The following is a 19,613-nucleotide window of genomic DNA, read 5'->3' on the forward strand; positions in this document are numbered from 1 at the left end:
TGTCCTCCTTTCCCAGAATCCTTTGCTTTGGTGCAATACACCAAACCAATCCAAGTTACTTTATGTTTCCCCTTTCTGGTCTTGTTTCTTAAGTTCTGCCTGAGTGAGATAATTCTATATTCTTCCTTTTCTTTCTGGCTTATCTCACTTAACATGATTCCTTAAGTCTCCACCCAAGATGAGATAAAGAAGCATAACTCTTTTTTCATCATTTTTCATAGTTGAATAATATTCCATTGTGTGTATATATACCACAACTTTCTTAGCTACACATCTATTATTGGGCACTTAGGTTGCTTCCAGGTTTTGGCTATTACAAGTTGTGCTGCTATGAACATAGGTATACATAGATTTTTTTTTTTGGATGGGTGTGTTTGGTTCCTTTATATCCCCAGGAGAGGAATTGCAGGGTCATAGGGTAGGTCATTTCTAGCCTTCTGAGAGTTCTCCAGACTGCTCTCCACAGGAGTTGGACTAATTGACATTCCCACCAGCAGTGCAGGAGGGTTCCTTTGTCCCCACAACCTCTCTAGCATTTGTTGCTGCTATTCCCAGTACCAGCATATGCCAGAGCTGAACAGTGCTCTAAGCTCTCTGTATTTTTTTCTCTGCATTTTTCTTGTTAAATAAAAATGGCAATTAAAAAATAAGCCAATAGGATTACATCAAATTGAAAAGCTTCTTCACAGAAAAAGAAACCACCACCCAAATAGAGAGATTCCTTACAAATTGGAAGATCTTTTTATGCTGAACATCAGACAGAGGTTTAATAACTAAAACAGACAATATGCTCATTAAACTCAGCAACAACAAAACAAAACATCCCATCCATGGGCTGGGTGGTGGTGCACCTGGTTGAGCACACAGGTTACAATGCACAAGGACCCAGGTTCGAGCCCCCAGTCTCCACCTGCTGGGGAAATGCTTTGTGATTAGTGAAGTGAAGCAGTGCTGCAGGTGTCTCTCTGTCTGTCTTCCTCTCTATCTCTCCTTTCCCTCTTGATTTCTGTCTCTACCCAATAAATAAAGATAATAAAAAATAAATAACCCCATCCAGAAGTGTTCTTTTCTTAGTGAGTAGTTCTGCTCTGTGGTGTGGGGGTGGAGGTGGTGATATGGGTGGGAAGAAGCCATTCTGGGGAACTGTCATCCTTTTTCTAAAGTTTTTCATGTGTTTGGTCACTGACAAACTTATTTTTAGACTTCTGTTATACTTCTCTCCTTCCACTCTCTATATCCTGCTAATTAGGCACTAGCATTAGATTTATGGGTGTACCATGGAACAGTCTTTAATGTAGATTCCCACAGCCCTCCAGCTGACTTTTACCCAACTCCGCCAAGAAGACCATCTGAGAGGGTTTTGGGGTGGTGGCTCCACCTGGTGGTTCTTCTAAGAAATTCCTTCTCCTCCCCACCTTTCTCCTCCTCCTCCTCCTCCTCCTCCTCCTCCTCCTCCTCCTCCTCTTCCTCCTCCTCCTCCTCCTCCTCCTTCTCCTTCTCCTTTTTTTTTTGAGGGGAATCTTGTGCTAGACTCCCTGGTTTAGTCTTGTTAGTTTTCTTTTTGTTGTTATCTTGCCTGACCACCTCTAAGTTTCATCTTAAGGTGGTGCTGGAGGTTTAACCTGGGACCTTTGGTGCCTCAGGAATGGAGGACATTTAACATAACCACTATGCTATCTCTCCCCAGCCTGGCTTGATGTTGTTAATTCATGCAGTTCTATATCACACCCATAGCTTCTCACATAGCATGCACATTCTCCTCCTCCTCCTCCTCCTCCTTTTCCTTTCTTCCTTCCTTCCTTTCTTTATTTTTACATATTCTTTTTAACCTCCTTTCTTCTGCAGTATCTACTCACTGAACTCATAAGATCTGTTTTCCCACCTTTGCATCATCATCTGTTGCATTCCCACAAAACAGGATCACTGTTGATGAATGTCTTAAAAAAAAAAAAAAGTTCCCAGTGGCATGATTCTTGGTCTGGGTGCTAATTTGCTTACAATAGAGAATTATGCTAAAATCCACATAGGTAAGCCAAAGTCTCCTCCTGGATAACTTCAGGTACCCCCTTGCTACTTCTTTGCTTCTTGTCTTGCTCCTGGCTTCGCTCAGAGGAGCAGTATTATATTAGTGATTCTGTTTTCACTTGTCAACAGGCAGTGAAGTGACTTTGCTGTCTTCATTATCATTTCTCAGTTGTCTGCTAGATCTTCCTTCCTGAGGCTGGGCCTCCTCCAGTGCTACCCCTCCCCCATACCACTGAGCATACATATTCTTGATAAGTGAAATATATTTTTGTACATTATGATTAATCTGGGGACTTCGTCACCATTTAAGGCTTTGATTTTATAGGTCAAACCATTCTGAGTTCTGAACACTTTGCATAGCATATAACTCACTGCAAATCTAACTTCTTGTTTGTTGTTATTGCTGACACGAAGCCATAGGTATCATGGAAAAAATTCAAGCATTCATGGAATTGAGAGTGACTGGAGTTTTCTGAAGTCATGGGAGTGCCCCAGTTCTAGGGGAAGCTCTGGTTCTGTGGTGTCTCTCCCATTTGATCTCTATCTGTAAATTCAAATGTTGGCCTGGAGTTATAAAATCACATGTGTGTGTGGAACCCTAGTTATAACAGCCCCCCGACACACACACAAATAGTAAAGAATAGAAAATTATGCCTGGGAGGTCAGTTAGTGAGATGACCTGTGCATGAGGCCTTGGGTTCATTCCCCAGTGCCACATTAAAAAAGTGAGAATCTTAGTTTTTCTTGCTATTATTAGTGCTCAGAATAGGCATGAAGAAGGGCTTTGTTTGTTCTTTAATCTACCTGTCAAAGAGGCTGTCACTTTGAATTTGGGTAAAGAACCCACATGTGTGGTCATGAGGCAGACTTACACAACCTGCCATTTTAGAATTCTGGAATCCTAGCATTCTTGAAGTGACTGATATTTCCAGAGGTGGCCCAACCTTCAGCTTGATGCAGGTTTACCATGTTGAAGAGGACATGGAACCGCTACCTAGAGCCCTTCTATTTATTTATTTATTTATTTATAAAATGGAAGTATTGACAAGACCATAGGATAAGAGAGGTACAGTTCCACAGAATTCCCACCACCAGAACTCCGTATCCAGTCCCTTCCCCTGTTAGCTTTCCTATTCTTTGTCCCTCTGGGAATATGGACCCAAGGTCATTTTGGGGTACAGAAGGTGGAAGGTCTGGCTTCTGTAGTTGCTTCCCCACTGAACATGTAGTTGCTTCCCCACTGAACAAGTCGATCCATACTTCCAGCCTGCCTCTCTTTCCCTATACCTAAAACAGACCTACTAGCTTTTTCCCAGATGAAGACCCCAAATCTTCATCTGCAATATTCTTGCCTTTAGGTTCATGATTAGTCAACAATTTGTTCTGCCTTATATCTTAACTCTTTCTCAGCTACCAGGTTCCAGATGCTACCATGATGCCAATCTGACTTCCTTGGGCAGATGACCCCACCAAGGTGTCCTGGAGCCCCATCTCTCCCTAGAGCCCTTCTTAATTCTGGGGCACTGACCTTTGCTAAGTCCACATGGAGTCCTCCTTCCCAAGAGAGAGTGTTCTGGGTATAGAGCTGATAATTAATTGGAGGTGTTTTGTCCAAACAGTGGCTGCCCTCACATATTATAAGCCCCGGAAAAGGGGCTTTTTTTTTTTTTTCTTTCTGTAACTACCTCTGTTTCTTCTACTCACATCTGTTGGTTTATTTCATAGCCTGAGTTCCTGAGGCCAATTTAAACCTCAGTTTAGTCTTTGGCTTCCTGACTTTTTGTGCTGGCAGAGCCTAGAAGCTATTGTGGCCCAAACTTCAAGGCCCGGCTCCCTAAGTCATGGTCAGCTGATAGTAGGACCAGCTGCAGTGCTGAGTGGGCCACCCCCCCCCCCCATTGTCCCCAGCTCCCAGTGAAGGGCAAGAGACTAGTCAGAAACTTCCCTGTGTGTGCATGTGCATGAGAAAGCACATCTGAGAGCTGAACTGCTTATTCCATCTGGGTTTCTCCGGAGACTTAAATGCGCTTAGTAGCAGCAGGGCCTCGCTGCAGGGAGAATAGCTGTTGGCGCATCCAGGCCCAATTTGACTGCCCCCCACTGCAAAATTTCTATGGGGTTTTAGACATGTTTCATAATCCAGCTCTCACTCTGACAGTAAGGAGACTGCTGATGCTAATTCCCTTAGGAAATTAGGAGGATAAGAACATATTTTCCTTCAATTTTATTCTCAGAACTTCCTTATGTGGGTTGGGAAAGTAGAGCTAGCTGAGTGCTAAGGGCACAGGATATTCATTCCCGAGTCCTCAGGAGCCCCAGGTTCAATCCCCAGTACCCCCATATGCCAGGGCTGAGCAGCTTTCTGGCTTTTCTCTATGTCTCTCATAAAAATAAAAAATACATGTATGTATACATGCACGAACACAAACATACATAGGAGCTGGGTGGTGGTGCACCCAGCTGAGCACACCTATGACCTTGTGCAAGGACCTGGGTATAAGCCCCTGCTACTCACCTGTTGGGTCAAAATGCTTTTTGTGTGGTGAAGCAGGCGTACGGGTGTCTGTCTTCTTTCTCTCTGTCTCCTCCTTCCCACTGCAATTTCTCTCTGTTCTATCAAATAAAATAGAAAGAAAGAGGGAGGGAGGGGGGATGGCTGCTGGAAGTGGTGGGTTTGTAGTGCCAGCACTGAGCCCCAGCGATAACCCTAGTGGCAATAAAACATAAATAAATAGGATTTTTTAAATGCTTATTTATTTATTTATATATTTCCTTTTTGTTGCCCTTGTTATTTGTTTTATTGTTGTTGTAGTTATTGTTGTTATTGGTGTCATTGTTGGATAGGACAGAGAGAAAATGGAGAGAGGAGGGGAAGACAGAGGGGGAGAGAAAGATAGACATCTACAGACCTGCTTCACCGCTTGTGAAGTGACCCCCCTGCAGGTGGGGAGCCAGGGGCTCGAACTGGGTTCCTTATGCTGGTCCTTGAGCTTCGTGCCATGTGCACTTAACCCGCTGTGCTACCACCCGACTCCCAATAAATAGGATTTTAAAAAATGTATCTTTAAAAAAAAAAAAAACTTCCCTGATGTAAAGTCACTTACTGAATAGAGTAGTAATTGTTATTAAAATTGTTTCACTGCTGGTAAGACATTTGAGGGAAAATTAAAGACTTATAGAAATGAATAATAAAGCACTGTTTCCCTGAAGCAACCAGTGGTCAGGTACACATGGAGCATTTCCCAGGCTAGGCCGATGCTAGACCATAAGAGAAGTCTCTTGTCACTTTAAAAGGGTTAGCATCAGAGCAGTAATGTGTTCTCCAAGCACAGTGGCATTCAGCTGGAAATCAACAACTGAGGGAAACTAGGGAGACTCACAAATATATGGAAACTAAGCAAGGTATTCCTAAGTAGTCATGGTTGAAGAAGAACCCACAAGGGAAATTTTCAATACTTTGAAATGAATGAAAACACAACATTAAAAAACATACTACCCACAGCTTAAAGCAATGTTTAGAGTGAAACTTAAAGCTGTGAATATCTATATTTGAAAAGAGATCTCAGGTCAGTAGCTTCACCTTCCATTTATTCACATATATTTGACATTTAACATGCACATTTAGAGTGACGTGTTGTAGTTTGACATACTCATACACTGTATTGTGAAACGATTACCTGAGTAAGGAGAGTTAATTTATCTTTTATGCCATATAGTTACCACTTTTTTAGTTATTGTGGTGAGAATGTATTATAATTGTCTTGCACAGTGCCTTCCAGGTTCACTCATGCTGTCACAGTTTGCAGAATTGCCTTTTTATGGCTGAATAATATTCCTCTGCATGTGTGTCCCTCTCATTTTCTTTATACATTTGTCCACTGGTGAACATTTGTATTCCTTTTTCATGTGTTAGCTATTATGAATAATGCTACAATGAACATAGGAGTGCAGATGTTTCATTGAGATAGTTTCATTTTCTTTGTATATATCCTAACTCTCTACTATAGGTAACTTGAACAAGAACAGCAAACTAAAATCAAGCAAGGAGAATAAACTAGTGAAGGTTAGAGTAGAAGTGAATTTAAATTTAAAAATAATACATAAAATCCATCAATAAATGTATACGTACATAGCAGCCAGGCAGTGGTGCACCTGTAGAGTACATGCAGAGGGGAAGCTTCATGATCAGGAGAAAAGAATGCGAGTCAGTGTCTGTCTGTCTGTCTGTCTGTCTCTGTCTCTGTCTGTCTCTCTCTCTCTCCCTCTCCCTCTCTCTCACTCTTTCTGCTTTTTCTCTGTCTTTATCATTAAAGGGAAAAGAAAGTACAGTCACTGAGCCCCAGAAATAACCCTGGTGACAAACAAACAAGCAAAAACTGGCTGTTTGAAATGGTTAGCAAAATTAGTAAGCTTTAGCTACATTGTTCAAGAAGAAATGAGAGAAGATTGAAACTACTAATGAGGAACTAAAGAGGGAACATCATTATAACACTGGTAGGAATGTAAAATAGTACAGTTGTTTTGGAAAAACAGTCTTGCATTTTAAGCTTAAATATAGAGTTTCCATATGACCCAACACTCCACACCCAAAAGAAATGAAAACACATGTCCACAAACAGACTTGAACATAAATGGTCATAACAGCATGATTCGTAATAACCACCAAATTGAAACAACCCAGATGTTCCTCAGCTGATAAAGGGATGAACAAAGTTGTTTATCCTCACAGTGGAATACTATTTGGCCACAAAGAGAAGTGAAATACCACATGTAGTGAAATACTACAGCATGGGTGGCCCTTGAAGACATTATCCCAAGTGAAAGAAGCCAGACACAAAGAATCGCACATGGGGATGATCCCATTTATCTGAATATCTAGAGTAGGCAAATCCCCAGAGACAGAAAGCAGGTTAGTGTTTGCCCATATCTGGGTGTGATAATGGAGAGTGATTGATAATGGGCATAAGGTTTCTTGGGGGGTGGGGATTGAAATAGATTGTTGTGATGATCGCACAGTTCTGTAAATGTATAAAAACTTGTTTAATTTTAAAATGAGTAAATTTTATGATATTTAAATTATGTGTCAATAAAGCTTAAAAATTACCATAGAAGTTGGTGTTTAAATGCATTGACTACGCCTAACTGTCTGTCTGTCTGTCTCTTCTACTTAACCTTCCCAGCTGAGGGATGAGATAGCCATTCTAGTTATTCAAACCTTTAAAATTATATACTTATCAGTGAAGCTTTATATTTTTCTTCATTCAGTCAGTTGCCTAGGAGATAGTGAGTCTGAGGGATCAAAAAGACACTGTTTTGCTAGGGATGACCTAAATATTAGATAATCGATTTGAGAAGGGATGAGAGCTGACTGTGGCATTCTATTGTTCATTTCTTGAGAAAAAATGAGATTGCCCGTAAATCAAATGCCAAACCTCTTCTATTCTAAATTCTCTGCTTTATTATAGAGAAAGCCTTTGCTAGAAAGGAAAGATCCATTTATGGCTCCTTTTTTTTTTTCTGCCATTGTCTGTAACTCTGGGTTCGCTTCTTTTGCCCATAAATCTTTATTTGCGGTTCTGATGATTTCTTTAGGAAGGATTCTTAGATGTGGAATTACCAGACAAAAAAAGAATTTATATATTTTATGACTTACGTCATTATCATCAAATTGATTTCCTGAAGGTTGCAATCAATTTATACCACTATCAGAAGTGAAGAGAGTGCTTTCTAGTGTTTTAAGCTTGAATTTCTTTGATTAATAGAGTGCTGGAACTTGTTTTATTCTGTTACTTGTTCTTATTTTCTGATCTAATATAGAGATTCATACATTTTTCTTACCGATTAGGGTATTATTTCTTTGTTACTCATTGCAAATTGTGGTTCTTAGTTTGTAGCTTTCACTTTGTTTGCAATGGTTTTTGATATACAGAAATAGTACATTTTATGCAGATTAGTATGTTGGAGTTTTTCTGTTGTGATTTATCTGAATAAATCTTCACCTGATTTTCTCCTTTATACTGACTTCATTTTTTATTTCCAATTTTAATCCATATGGAATTTTGATGTATAGTACTAGGTTAGTATGCAAATTGATTTTTATTTTGAAGCAACCACTTTTCCAAGGTCATTTATTGAATGATCTGGCCCTTCATTAATTTGTAATACCTCATTTATCATCTAATGTTGTTATTTCTCTGTCAGGGCATTTCCCTCTGGACTTTCAGTTATTCTGTGATACTAATTTGTCTCTCTGATCTTACATCAATATAGTTAAACTACTATGACTTTATAATGTATTTTACTATACTGTATGACTTCTGTCATTCCTGTGACTATGATTCATTTTCAGATATAACCTAGCTATTCTCATTTGTTTAAAATCATGTTATCAAGATCTTGAAAAATTCCACTGGGGTTTGGATTTGAATTACATTAAAATGATCAATTTAGGAAGAATTGTTGTTTGCCTACCTTTTTGTTTTACAGTTTTATATTGTGTTATGCATACTGTCTTTATGTACATGTACATAAGTGTACTTGTATACACTTATTTCTCCCCTGGCCCATCCTTCCCAAATACTCCCAAACATATCAGTGGACCAATTTATGCAAATACAGCACCAGATTAAAACATGTATTCTATTCTGAATTCTGAAATGCCAATTCTAATCATCCAGTGACAGACTTTTACTCTGTCTAGTCAAGTGCCAGTTATGGTTTTTATTTTGCCATCTTGTTATTCTTTATAGATTACCATCATTGTTGGCTTTAGTAAATATGATCTTCCTTCTTGCCTATTTTTTCCTAATGCCGATGAACAGAAGAATCTAGCCTTTGAATATTTCTTTCAGAATAAGCCCCTTGTGGAATATTTGTGTTAGTTTAAAAAATGTCCCCCTTTAATATTAAGAGAATTGTTAGTACTTGTCAGTCCTTAGCTTTGAGAAGGTAGGTGAGTGGTAATTGTAAAATGATATATTTGACCACATAGTTTTTCATAAATAAAAATTCCTGAACTTGGATAGAGATATTCTATAGATATATAGATGGAGAGAGAGACTGAAAGACTTGACTTATCTACTTCTTTGAATGACTCCATGAAGAAAGGTAAGAGAAGCACCATGATCACCCCATTTTAAATATAAGGAAGACACGTTGACAGAAAATTTAAAAAATGACTTATCCAAGGCACCAGTGAAGGCTGACTTGCAAAGCTCTTTTACTATCTTCATGTCACAAAAGTCTGTAGTAGTCGGAGTAGTAATAGGAAGAAGAGTGCCTCAGAAGTCTTGGTGAACAGCTCATCATAAATGATTGTTGCTATGCTTCACATTGGTTTGGTCTCACCCCCCCACCCCCCGCCTCTGGGAGATTGTGGTTTGGCCCCTGCTAGTTTCGCAGGCCCCCTTCTCCCTGCCCCCCTGCCCCTAACAGGCTTCCAGAGTGTTTCTTGCCGCTGCCGCCGGAGGAGAAGGATGCAGGACAGATCTGTGTGGTGATTGGTTTGGGTTAGTTTTTGAATCATTGTTCGTGAATAAAGAAATACAGCTTCTCTGCCCAGCCGTGTGTCCTCGAGTCTCTGTCTACCGCCGTGAAACTAGCCCAGCCTACTAGAGCCCCGAACTTTAACGACAAATGATTGCTTTGAATACTTGTGACTGTCTTATTCTATTAAGACACTTGTATTCTGTGTGTGTTCAGATTTTTTTACTAGATTGTAAACTTTTTAAAGTAAGAAATCACATGTTAATTTGTAATTTTTTTGACACCTGCAGACCTGCTTCACCGCCTGTGAAGCGACTCCCCTGCAAGTGGGGAGCCGGGGGCTTGAACCGGGATCCTTACGCCGGTCCTTGAAATTGCGCCATTTGTGCTTAACCACTGTGCTACTGCCCGACTCCCTTTATTTTTTAATTTTTTTTTGTTTTTATTTACTTTATTTATTATTATTTTTATTTAAGAAAGGATTAATTAACAAAACCATAGGGTAGGAGGGGTACAATTCCACACAATTCCCACCACCCAATCTCCATATCCCACCCCCTCCCCTGATAGCTTTCCCATTCTCTATCCCTCTGGGAGCATGGACCCAGGGTCATTGTAGGTTGCAGAAGGTAGAAGGTCTGGCTTCTGTAATTGCTTCCCCGCTGAACATGGGCATTGACTGGTTGGTCCATACTCCCAGTCTGCCTCTCTCTTTCCCTAGTAGGGTGGGTCTCTGGGGAAGCGGAGCTCCAGGACACATTGGTGGGGTCTTCAGTCTAGGGAAGCGTGGCCGGCATCCTGATGACATCTGAAACCTGGTGACTGTTGTTTTATTGTTGTAGTTTTTTTAAATTTCTTTATTGGGGAATTAATGTTTTACATTTGACAGTAAATACAATAGTTTGTACATGCATAACATTTCCCAGTTTTCCATATAACAATACAATCCCCACTAGGCCCTCCATCATCCTTTTTTGGACCGCTATTCTCCCCCCACCCACCCACCCCAGAGTTTTTTACTTTGGTGCAATACGCCAATTCCAGTTCAGGTTCTACTTGTGTTTTCTAGAAGTCACATATTATTGTCTTGACCTTAATGTTATTAATTGGATGGAAGTATATACTGGAATGCCCTAGCTGTTTTTGAAAAATGAGTTCCCCAAAGGAAAATTACCAGAGGGAGAACAGGTGTTTGAAGTTATATAGATCAGGAAAAGCTGTAAAAATGTGATTCAGAGAAATTGTCTTTGGCTACTGAGTGCTGGAGAAAGAGAGAGGGGGGAGAGAGAGAGAGAGAACTTATTAAGTGTCTGTTTTGGAAAGTGGATTATGAGACTAAGTGCTGAATCTAGCTTGAGGCCTGATAGTGGACCATTAGTAGAAAGTGAGAAAGTGAAATAGGTTTCCAAAGGAGGAAATTTGAACCAGATCTTGAATAACAGGATTGTTAACTGTGTTTGAGAGAAGGCTCCTAAACTGTTCTTATTTCCTCATAAAATCTGAGATGAAAGTGGGAGCCTCTGTGCAGGGCAAGAGAAGATGAGGCCATTTTAACCTCTATTTAATTTTACACCTTTCTCCAAAATTTTCTAAATAAGTGTGTATAGAGTTCAGTTTATTTTACGTAGAAAAAGTGTTTCTGCTTCTCCCTTTTTATTAGAGTTCTTAGGCCAGACTTAACTTTTCCTGCCTTTCTGAGCTTCTCCCTTTCTGCTGTGTGAGTATACATCATTACCATTTTTAGAACCAGAGAGAGAAACTGAAGCTATTAATGCAAAGAGATTATTGGACTGTGGTTGTGTGATAATTTTGCTTAGGAACTCTTGATTATAAATTAATAGTGGTTAGTTCTGTGTTTTCAGATTTCAATTTAAGTAGAATTTCTCTGGACTAACCTGGTTGTCTTTGGTGAAGGTTCTACAACTCTGGAGCAGGGAAGATGTGCCTCTTGATGGGTCAGTTCTGTAGGGGATGACCCAAGAAGCTCTCTTCTCCTCCTTAATCTCTTCTTATCTTTTCCTCTTTCTCTTTGCTTCCCTTCTTTCTAAAGCCAGTCTTAATGGATTCTTCAGTATTGTCATTGCTTTCAGAGGAAAATCAAATCTCCAGATGTTTTGCCATTTGCTTATTTCTCTTAACCCTTTTCCAGGTGATGTTGTTTGACATATTAAAGGGATAGAAAAAAACACAAGCATGCTGTTAATAATCATTAAAAGAGGGAAAGAGAGGATAGGCTGGGAGTATGGATTGACCTGCCAATGCCCATGTTCAGTGGGGAAGCAATTACAGAAGCCAGACCTTCCACCTTCTGCACCCCATAATGACCCTGGGTCCATGTTCCCAGAGGGATAACGAATAGGAAAGTGGCCATGATAGAGTCTTGCCCGGGCATGCTGTTGCCTCGACATGCTGGAGTCTTCGGAGAGCAGCTACTGGCCTTATTCACTGGCTGTGACCCCGTGGCCGAACTGGTCAACAGGCCAGGGACAGGCAGGTGGGAAAGAAAAAAAAAAGAAAGAAAATAATAATAATAATAATAAAAAGAATAGGAAAGCTATCAGGGGAGCGGATGGGATATGGAGTTCTGGTGGTGGGAATTGTGTGGAGTTGTACCCCTCTTACCTCATGTTTTTTTGTCATCATTTCCTTTTTTATAAATAAAAATTTAAAAAATCATTAAACGGTGTTTAGGAAAAATTTGATATCAGTTGTTTTATGATTAATACTTTTAATACTTTTTTTGAGAGAGATAAACAGACACGGACCGACCACAAAATTAAAACATATTGTGGTGGGGAACCAGGCTTGAACCTGGGTCACATGCATGGTAAAGCAGGGCACTATCCAAGAAAAGCTGTTTTGTCTGTTTTATGGTTCTATTTAACTTTGAAAAAGTTAAAAACTTTTTTCGAAAGTGTTTTGCTTCTTCCATTATAATTTACTTTTGGCTTCTTCTTCTTCTTCTAGCGTTTGCCCTTCTTCCGTAGCCAGTCAACAGCGTCAGGTTGAGCCTGATGTAAAGTTTCGAGACCTCCTTTGAATCTGGAGAGGTGGCAGTCGTTGACTATGTGGGTCATAGTCAACCGCAGGGGCAGTTCGGGTCGTCTCTGGCTCCCCAGCGATGGAACATAGCGGCGCACCGGCCATGGCCTGTTCGATAGCGATTGAGGAGGGCCCAATCATAACGTGCTAGGTCAAAGCCGGGTTGATGCTTGCAGGGGTCTGTGATGAGGTGTTTGTTCTTTACCTCAGCTGACTGCCAACTCTGTTTCCAAGAGTCTGGAACAGAGAAGTTCAGTGTAGGCATAGGGGACCAGATTGGGTGACGAGAGACGTCAAGCGTTGGACAGGGTGGGCAAAGATATCCGCGTATATTGGCAGGTCTGGTCGAGTGTAGACGTGGGAAATGAACTTAGATGATGCCACATCCCGACGAATATCTGGCGGGGCGATGTTGCTAAGAACTGGCAGCCATGGAACCGGGGTGGAACGGATGGTTCCAGAAATTATCCTCATGGAGGAATATAATTTGGAATTGACCAAGTGGACATGGGGGCTACGGAACCATACTGGGGCACAGTATTCTACAGTGGAATAGCATAATGCCAGAGATGATGATCGTAGTGTGGAAGCGCTCGCGCCCCGTGAAGAGCTGGCCAGTCTTGCAATGATGTTATTCCTCGCGCCCACCTTTGCTGCAGTTTTTATGAGATGGTCGTGAAATGACAGAGTGCGATCGAGAGTAACGCCAAGATAGATTGGCTGGGCTTCATGCCGGATTCTCGTATCGCCAAGCTGCACATTAAGCTCACGCGAGGCCGAGGCATGGTGTAGATGGAAAACAGATGATACCGTTTTTGCTGTGCTAGGGATTAGTCGCCATTTTTTACAGTAATCAGATATCAGAGACATGACTTTCGTGAGTGTTTCCTTGAGGATGTCGAACTTTGATGCCTGAGTTGCACAGCAGATGTCATCGGCGTAGATGAACTTCCTTGAAGAAGTTTATGGGAGGTCATTGATGTAAATATTAAATAGCGTAGGAGCCAGAACAGAGCCCTGGGGGAGGCCACTTGAGACAAGTCTCCATCTGCTAGACTTGTCACCCAGATGCACCCGGAATCTTCTGTTTTGGAGAAGAAACGATATAGTGTTGGCCACCCATGGAGGCAGGCATCTTGAGATCTTGACTAGGAGACCACGGTGCCAGACCGTGTCATAGGCTGCTGTGAGATCAACAAAGACAGCACCCATCTTTAAATTCTTCTGGAATCCATTTTCAATGTAAGTTGAGAGGGCCAGGACTTGTTGGCAGGTAGATCTTCCTGGGCGGAAACCAGCTTGGGCGGGTGATAGGAATTTCTCTGTAAGAGGAGAAATACGTGACAGAAGCAGCCTCTCAAGGAGTTTGTAACACACGGAGAGGAGAGAAATTGGTCTATAGCTGGCGGCCAGTGTTGGGTCTTTCTTTGGTTTCAAAACTGCTATTATCTTCGCACGACACCAAATTTTGGGCATAGATTCGGATTCCAAGATGTGGGACAGGAATGAAGCGAGCCACTTCTTTGCCGCGGGACCCAGGTTAAGAATGAGTTCTGGGGTGATGTTATCATAGCCAGCAGCCGTTCCTGGTTTAACCCTCTTCAAAGCGTCTTCCAGTTCAGACAGTGTAAAGGGAGAGAGTTTTGGAGATGGACAAGATAAACGGAAGTGCGATGACCACTCATGGGAAATTTCTCTTTTCCAGACTTTTGGCTAAATTAATTGAGCTAATAGGTAAGGCACTTAAAGTTACATATAAAAAGAAAAAGCATTTGCAGTACCCATGTGCCTAATGACAATGAATGGACAGGGGCAGCCAACCAAGATGAATCAGGAAGGGATATTCTGGTTCTGCCTGGTACATGCATGTACACTTGAAAAATACTTTACACTCCCTCCTAAGCACTGGCCTTGTTGCTCTGACCTCTCACAGACTCTGTGCTATTCACATTCATGGCTAATGTCCTATTCCTCTTTTTTTTTCTCTTCCTTATCTCTCTCTCTCTCTCTCTCTCTCTCTGACTTCCTCTGTATCCCTTTCTCTGAGATACACTACCTTAAAACTTAAAGCTTTATTCCTTCTAGAGGGGTTCCCCCTAGTGTGTGTGTATGTGCATGTGTGTGTGACGTGTGTGCGTTACACGTGTTATTCACTCTTTATTACATTTGTGCAAGTTTGACAGGAATAACGTGAATCATTGAAGTCTAGGGATGAGCCACAGAAGCCCTCTCACAGTTTAACTATGCATCTTTCATTAGAAAAGCTTATCTAGGATGCTGTTTCACTTCCCTCACTCCCTGGTGACTCTCTCAGATGGAGGTGTTAAAAAATTTAAACAGGACCAGTGCCAGTGAAATAGCTCACTTGGATAGTTTTCTGTTTTGCCATGTGTGCAACCAAGTTTTAAGCCCTGTCCCAACCACATTGGAGGAAACTTTGGTGCTGTGATCTCTCTGTTTTCTTTGACTATAAAACATCCCCCCACCCCCAGGTAGCAAGGGAAGACAGAAAGAGAAGCAAGCAAGCATCACTTGCATGGTTCTGAAGGATCAATCTCTCATTCTCTCTACATCTTCATAAATTACAAACTATATCGATCCATTCATATTGATGTATGAACTCATTTTATCAGAAGCCTGAGTTGAAGCAGAAAATGGAAAGTAGCCACTTGTTAGAATTAATGAGTGTCAAGTTTTATAGTGAAACAAAACAAAGCAAAACAAAACCACATAGACCTGAATGGTCTTATCTTGCATATGGTTGGGAGCAAATAGGCCCTGAGTAACCAATGGGACTTGGTAACAGCTGGTAAGCATTCTGTCCCTTTTCAGTGACTTAGAACTTCCCTGTATGTTCATTGAGGCTGGGAAACTCATTTAAGTTCCTTTTTCTTTCTGAGGCTCAGTGCCTACATGGCAAATCCACCTGATGCAATGGCCATTCCCCTCCCTCCTCTTTTATTTGAATGGATAGAGAGAAATTGAGAGGGGAAGTAGAGAAAAAAGACATCTGCAGCACTACTTCACCGCTTGTGAAACTTCTCCCCTGCAGGTGGAGTCTACGGACTTGAACCCAGGTCCTTGCACATTGTAACCATGAGCTGAACCAGGTGTGCTACTGCCTGGTCCCTGGAGCATATGTTTCTTTACCTTCAAGTTAAAAGGTTGATTGAGCAGTTCTGATGTATGTATGTATGCATCCATGTATGTATTTACCACTAGGATTATTGCTGGGGCTCGGTGTTTGCACAGCTCCATCATTTCTGGTATCCACTTATTCTTTTGCTTTCTTTTTGATGGGGTATGAGAAACAGAAATAGAAACAGGAGTTGGGCAGTAGCACAGCGGGTTAAGTGCACATGGCGCAAAGCCCAAGGACCAACGTAAGATTCTGTTTCGAGCCCCTGGCTCCCCACCTGCAGGGGAGTCGCTTCACAAGCGGTGAAGCAGGTCTGCAGGTGTCTATCTTTCTCTCCCTCTCTCTATCTTCCCCTCCTCTCTCCATTTCTCTATCCAATCCAATAACAACATCAATAACAACAACAACAATAACTACAACAATAAAAAAACAAGGGCAACAAAAGGGAATAAATAATTATTAAAAAAAGAAAGAAATAGAAACACTTACAGTACTGCTCCACTGCTAGTGAAGTTCTTTAGCATGGTAACAGGTGAGCCACCACCTACCCTTCCCTCCCCCAGTGTTTTTAAATATGAAGACCCTTTGGGGAAAAAAAACAACTAAGAATTCAGCTGTCTTCATTCACACTTAGCTAGTTTTACCCCCAGTTAGAGTCATGGTACTGTTTATATAGTCTTGCAAAGCATTTTAACCTGTATACTCACATTTAGACTCTTCTTTTTGAGAATCCTTTCCAGGATCCCCCAGGAAAATTTATTGAGGTTCATCCTAATATTGCCTACCATCCATTCATGCTCCTATAGCCTGTGAATATCTGTTGTTCCCACAACAGATATGAAATGACTTAGGCTTTCATAAAGCTTTTAGAGAATTCTGCTTCTTTGCTGACTAATTCCTCGGATGACTTTATTGACTCATGAAGTTTAACCTATGCTTCTGCCTTTGGTAGCCCACCCATCCTGCTCAGTGCATGGTAGCACTGGTTCTTTACTCAGCTTGATTTTTTTGGGTTGGGTGGGTAATGAGATGTGTGCCCATTTTGCATTCAGCTGAGCATGCTTCAGAATTCCATCTTCTTCAAAGGTGTGTGTGTTGTTTATTTCAGTAAGCATGGGATAAAATCAGTCACTGGGTTGAATGCAAGTACTAGGTTCCAGTTCCACCCCCCTTGACTTTTTTGGATAATGCCTAAAAATTGATGGCTATTTGATGTGTTTCATATAACATGTTTAATACTTCAAAAAAGGGTACACTTCAGAGATACTGTGGATTGAGTTCCAGAGCACTGTGTTAAAGCAAAAAGTGCAATAAAGACCCACATGATTTCTTTGTTTCTCAGTATACCATATTGCAGTCTATTAAGTGTGAAAAGGCATATGTCTAAAAAGTAGACATATATTTTAATTGAAATGTTCTATTGGTAAAAAGTACTGATGACAAAGCCTTCAGAGAGTGGTTAGTTTTTGTTGGTGGGAGTTCTTGCCTCCATGTTGCTAGCTACTGTCTGACCAGGGTGGTGATTGCAGAAGATCGGGATGGCTGTGGCATTAGCTTAAAATAAGGCACCGTTTTTTGTTTGTTTGTTTGTTTGGATTTTTGGTATTTATTTATTTAGGCCTCCAGGGTTATTGCTGGGACTCGGTGCCTGCACCACAAATCCACTGCTCCTGGAGGCCATTTTCCCCCTTTTGTTACCCTGGTTGTTTTTATCGTTGTTGTGGTTATTATTGTTGCTATTGATGTCATTGTTGGGTAGGACAGAGAGAAATGGAGAGAGGAGGGGAAGACAAAGGGGGGGAGAGGAAGAGAGACACCTACAGACCTGCTTCACCACCTTTGAAGTGACTCCCCTGCAGGTGGGGAGCTGGGGGCTGGAATCGGGATCCTTACACTGATCCTTGTGCTTTGCACCACGTGCGCTTAACCCGCTGTGCCACTGCCTGACCCCCTTTGGTTTTTTTTTATTATTATTATTCAAGAAAGGAGACATGAACAAAATCATAGAATGGGGGGATACCTGGGGCGGTTTTTATTTTTAAGGCACCAGTTTATCTCATTACTTGGTTTTTCCTTTCACAGACAATTTTTGTGATCCAGTTTATAGCATTTTACCCACAGTAGAATTTTCAGAATTAGTCAATTCTTTCAAATCCTGCTGCTTTGTACGTCGAGTTTATATAGTATAAATCCTTTGTTGTCTTTTCATCAGTGCTCAGCATCTTCAGTAGGAGTAGATTTGGTCTCCGGAAACTACTTTCTTTGCTCATCCATAAAAACTCCTCATCTACGAAAGTTTTATCAGAGGTTCACAGCAACTCAGTCACGTTGCTCTGTTTGTCACACCTGCAGTCATTTCATCCACAAAAAAATCCTTAAAGTCATTCGTGAGAGCTGCAATCAGCTTCTTTCAAAGTCCTGTTACTGTTGACATTTTGACCTTCTCCCATGAATCATGAATGTTCCTAATGGCATCTACAATGGCGAAGCCTTTCCAGGACATTTTCAGTTGACTGCCCAGATCCATTAGAAGAACCACTACATATGGCAGTGGTAGCCTTTATGAAAGTTATTTGTTAGATAATGAAACTTTTAAGTCAAAATGGATTTTTGATCTATGGTCTGCAGAATGAAAGATGTTTTTAGCAAACATGAAAACAGTATTATTTTCCTTCTACTTCTCTATTAGAGCTCAAGTGAACCGGTACATTATCAATAAGCAGTAATATTTTGAAAGCAATGCTTTCCTGAGCAGTAGGTCTCAACAGTGGGCTTAAAATATTCAACGGACTATGTTGTGAACAGATGTGCTTTCATCCAGACTTTGTTTTTCCATTTCTAGAGCACAGGCAGAGTAGATTTAGCATAATTCACAAGAGCCTAAGAGTCTCAGAATGGCAAATGAGCATGGATTTCAACTTGGGTCGCCAATTGTGTTAGCCCCTAACAAGAATCACCCTGTCCTTTGAATCTTTGAAGTTAGCCAGTGATTTCCCTTTTCTAGTTTTGAAAGTTCTAGATGGCATCTTCATCCCACAGATGAATGTTTTTTCCACATTGAGAATCTGCTCTTTAGTGTGACCACCTTCATCAGTGATCTGAGCTAGACTTCCTGCAGAACTCGGTGCAGTTTCTCCAGCAGGGCTTGCTGTTTCACTTGGCACTTGTTTAATATTATAGAGAAAGCTGCTTCCATTAAACCTCACAAACCAACCTCTACTGGCTCCCATCTTTTCTCCTGCAGCTTTCTCACTTTTCTCTCTTCATTGAATTGAAGAGAACTTCTGGGTTAGACTTTGACTTAAGGGGATGCTGTGGTTGGTTTGGTCTACCTAGACGACTCAGACTTTGTCTAAATCAATGTTAAGAGTGTTTTACTTTCTTATCATTCATATGTTCACTGCAGTAGCACTTTGTACTTTCTCTAATAAATTTTTCTCTGTATTTACAAAACGACTGTCTGGCCCAAGAGCTCTTAACTTTTTATATATCTTGGGTTTTGACATTGTTTTTACACTAAGCATAATCATTTCTAGCTCTTGGTTTAAAGTGAGAGACGTGATTATTCTTTTTACTTGAACCATTAGAGGCCACTGTAAAATCAGTACTTGGCCTCATTTCAATATTGTTGAATCTCAGAGAACAGGGAGATTGGGGTGGGGGTGGGGGTTGGGCAACAGCTAGTCAGAACACCCACACCATTGCTGAGCTTCTCTGTCTTTCCTGGGCACAGTTCGTTGTGCTTCAAAACAATTACAATAGTCAAAGATCACACGGTGGATATAATAATGAAGAGGTTTGACTTACTGCAAGAAGTACCCAAATATAACACAGAGACACAAAGTGAGCACATGTTGTTAGGAGAATGGCGCTCATAGGCTTGTTTGACTAAGGCTGCCACAAATCTTCTAGTTTGTTAAAA

The 19,613-nt window shown here is 41.0% G+C and overlaps 1 protein-coding gene and 1 non-coding gene across 4 annotated transcripts in view; both read left to right on the forward strand.

The window, feature by feature from the left end:
- Positions 1-19,613, forward strand: part of SH3KBP1 (SH3 domain containing kinase binding protein 1) — a 447,635-nt gene that overhangs the window by 199,132 nt on the left and 228,890 nt on the right. The window lies entirely within an intron of this gene.
- LOC132536062 (small nucleolar RNA SNORA3/SNORA45 family) lies at positions 11,877-12,002 on the forward strand. Its single transcript, XR_009547745.1, has one exon. It is a non-coding gene; the product is annotated as a small nucleolar RNA SNORA3/SNORA45 family (small nucleolar RNA).

The sequence above is a fragment of the Erinaceus europaeus genome, chromosome X (assembly GCF_950295315.1).
Source record: "Erinaceus europaeus chromosome X, mEriEur2.1, whole genome shotgun sequence".
Taxonomy (NCBI): Eukaryota; Metazoa; Chordata; class Mammalia; order Eulipotyphla; family Erinaceidae; genus Erinaceus; species Erinaceus europaeus.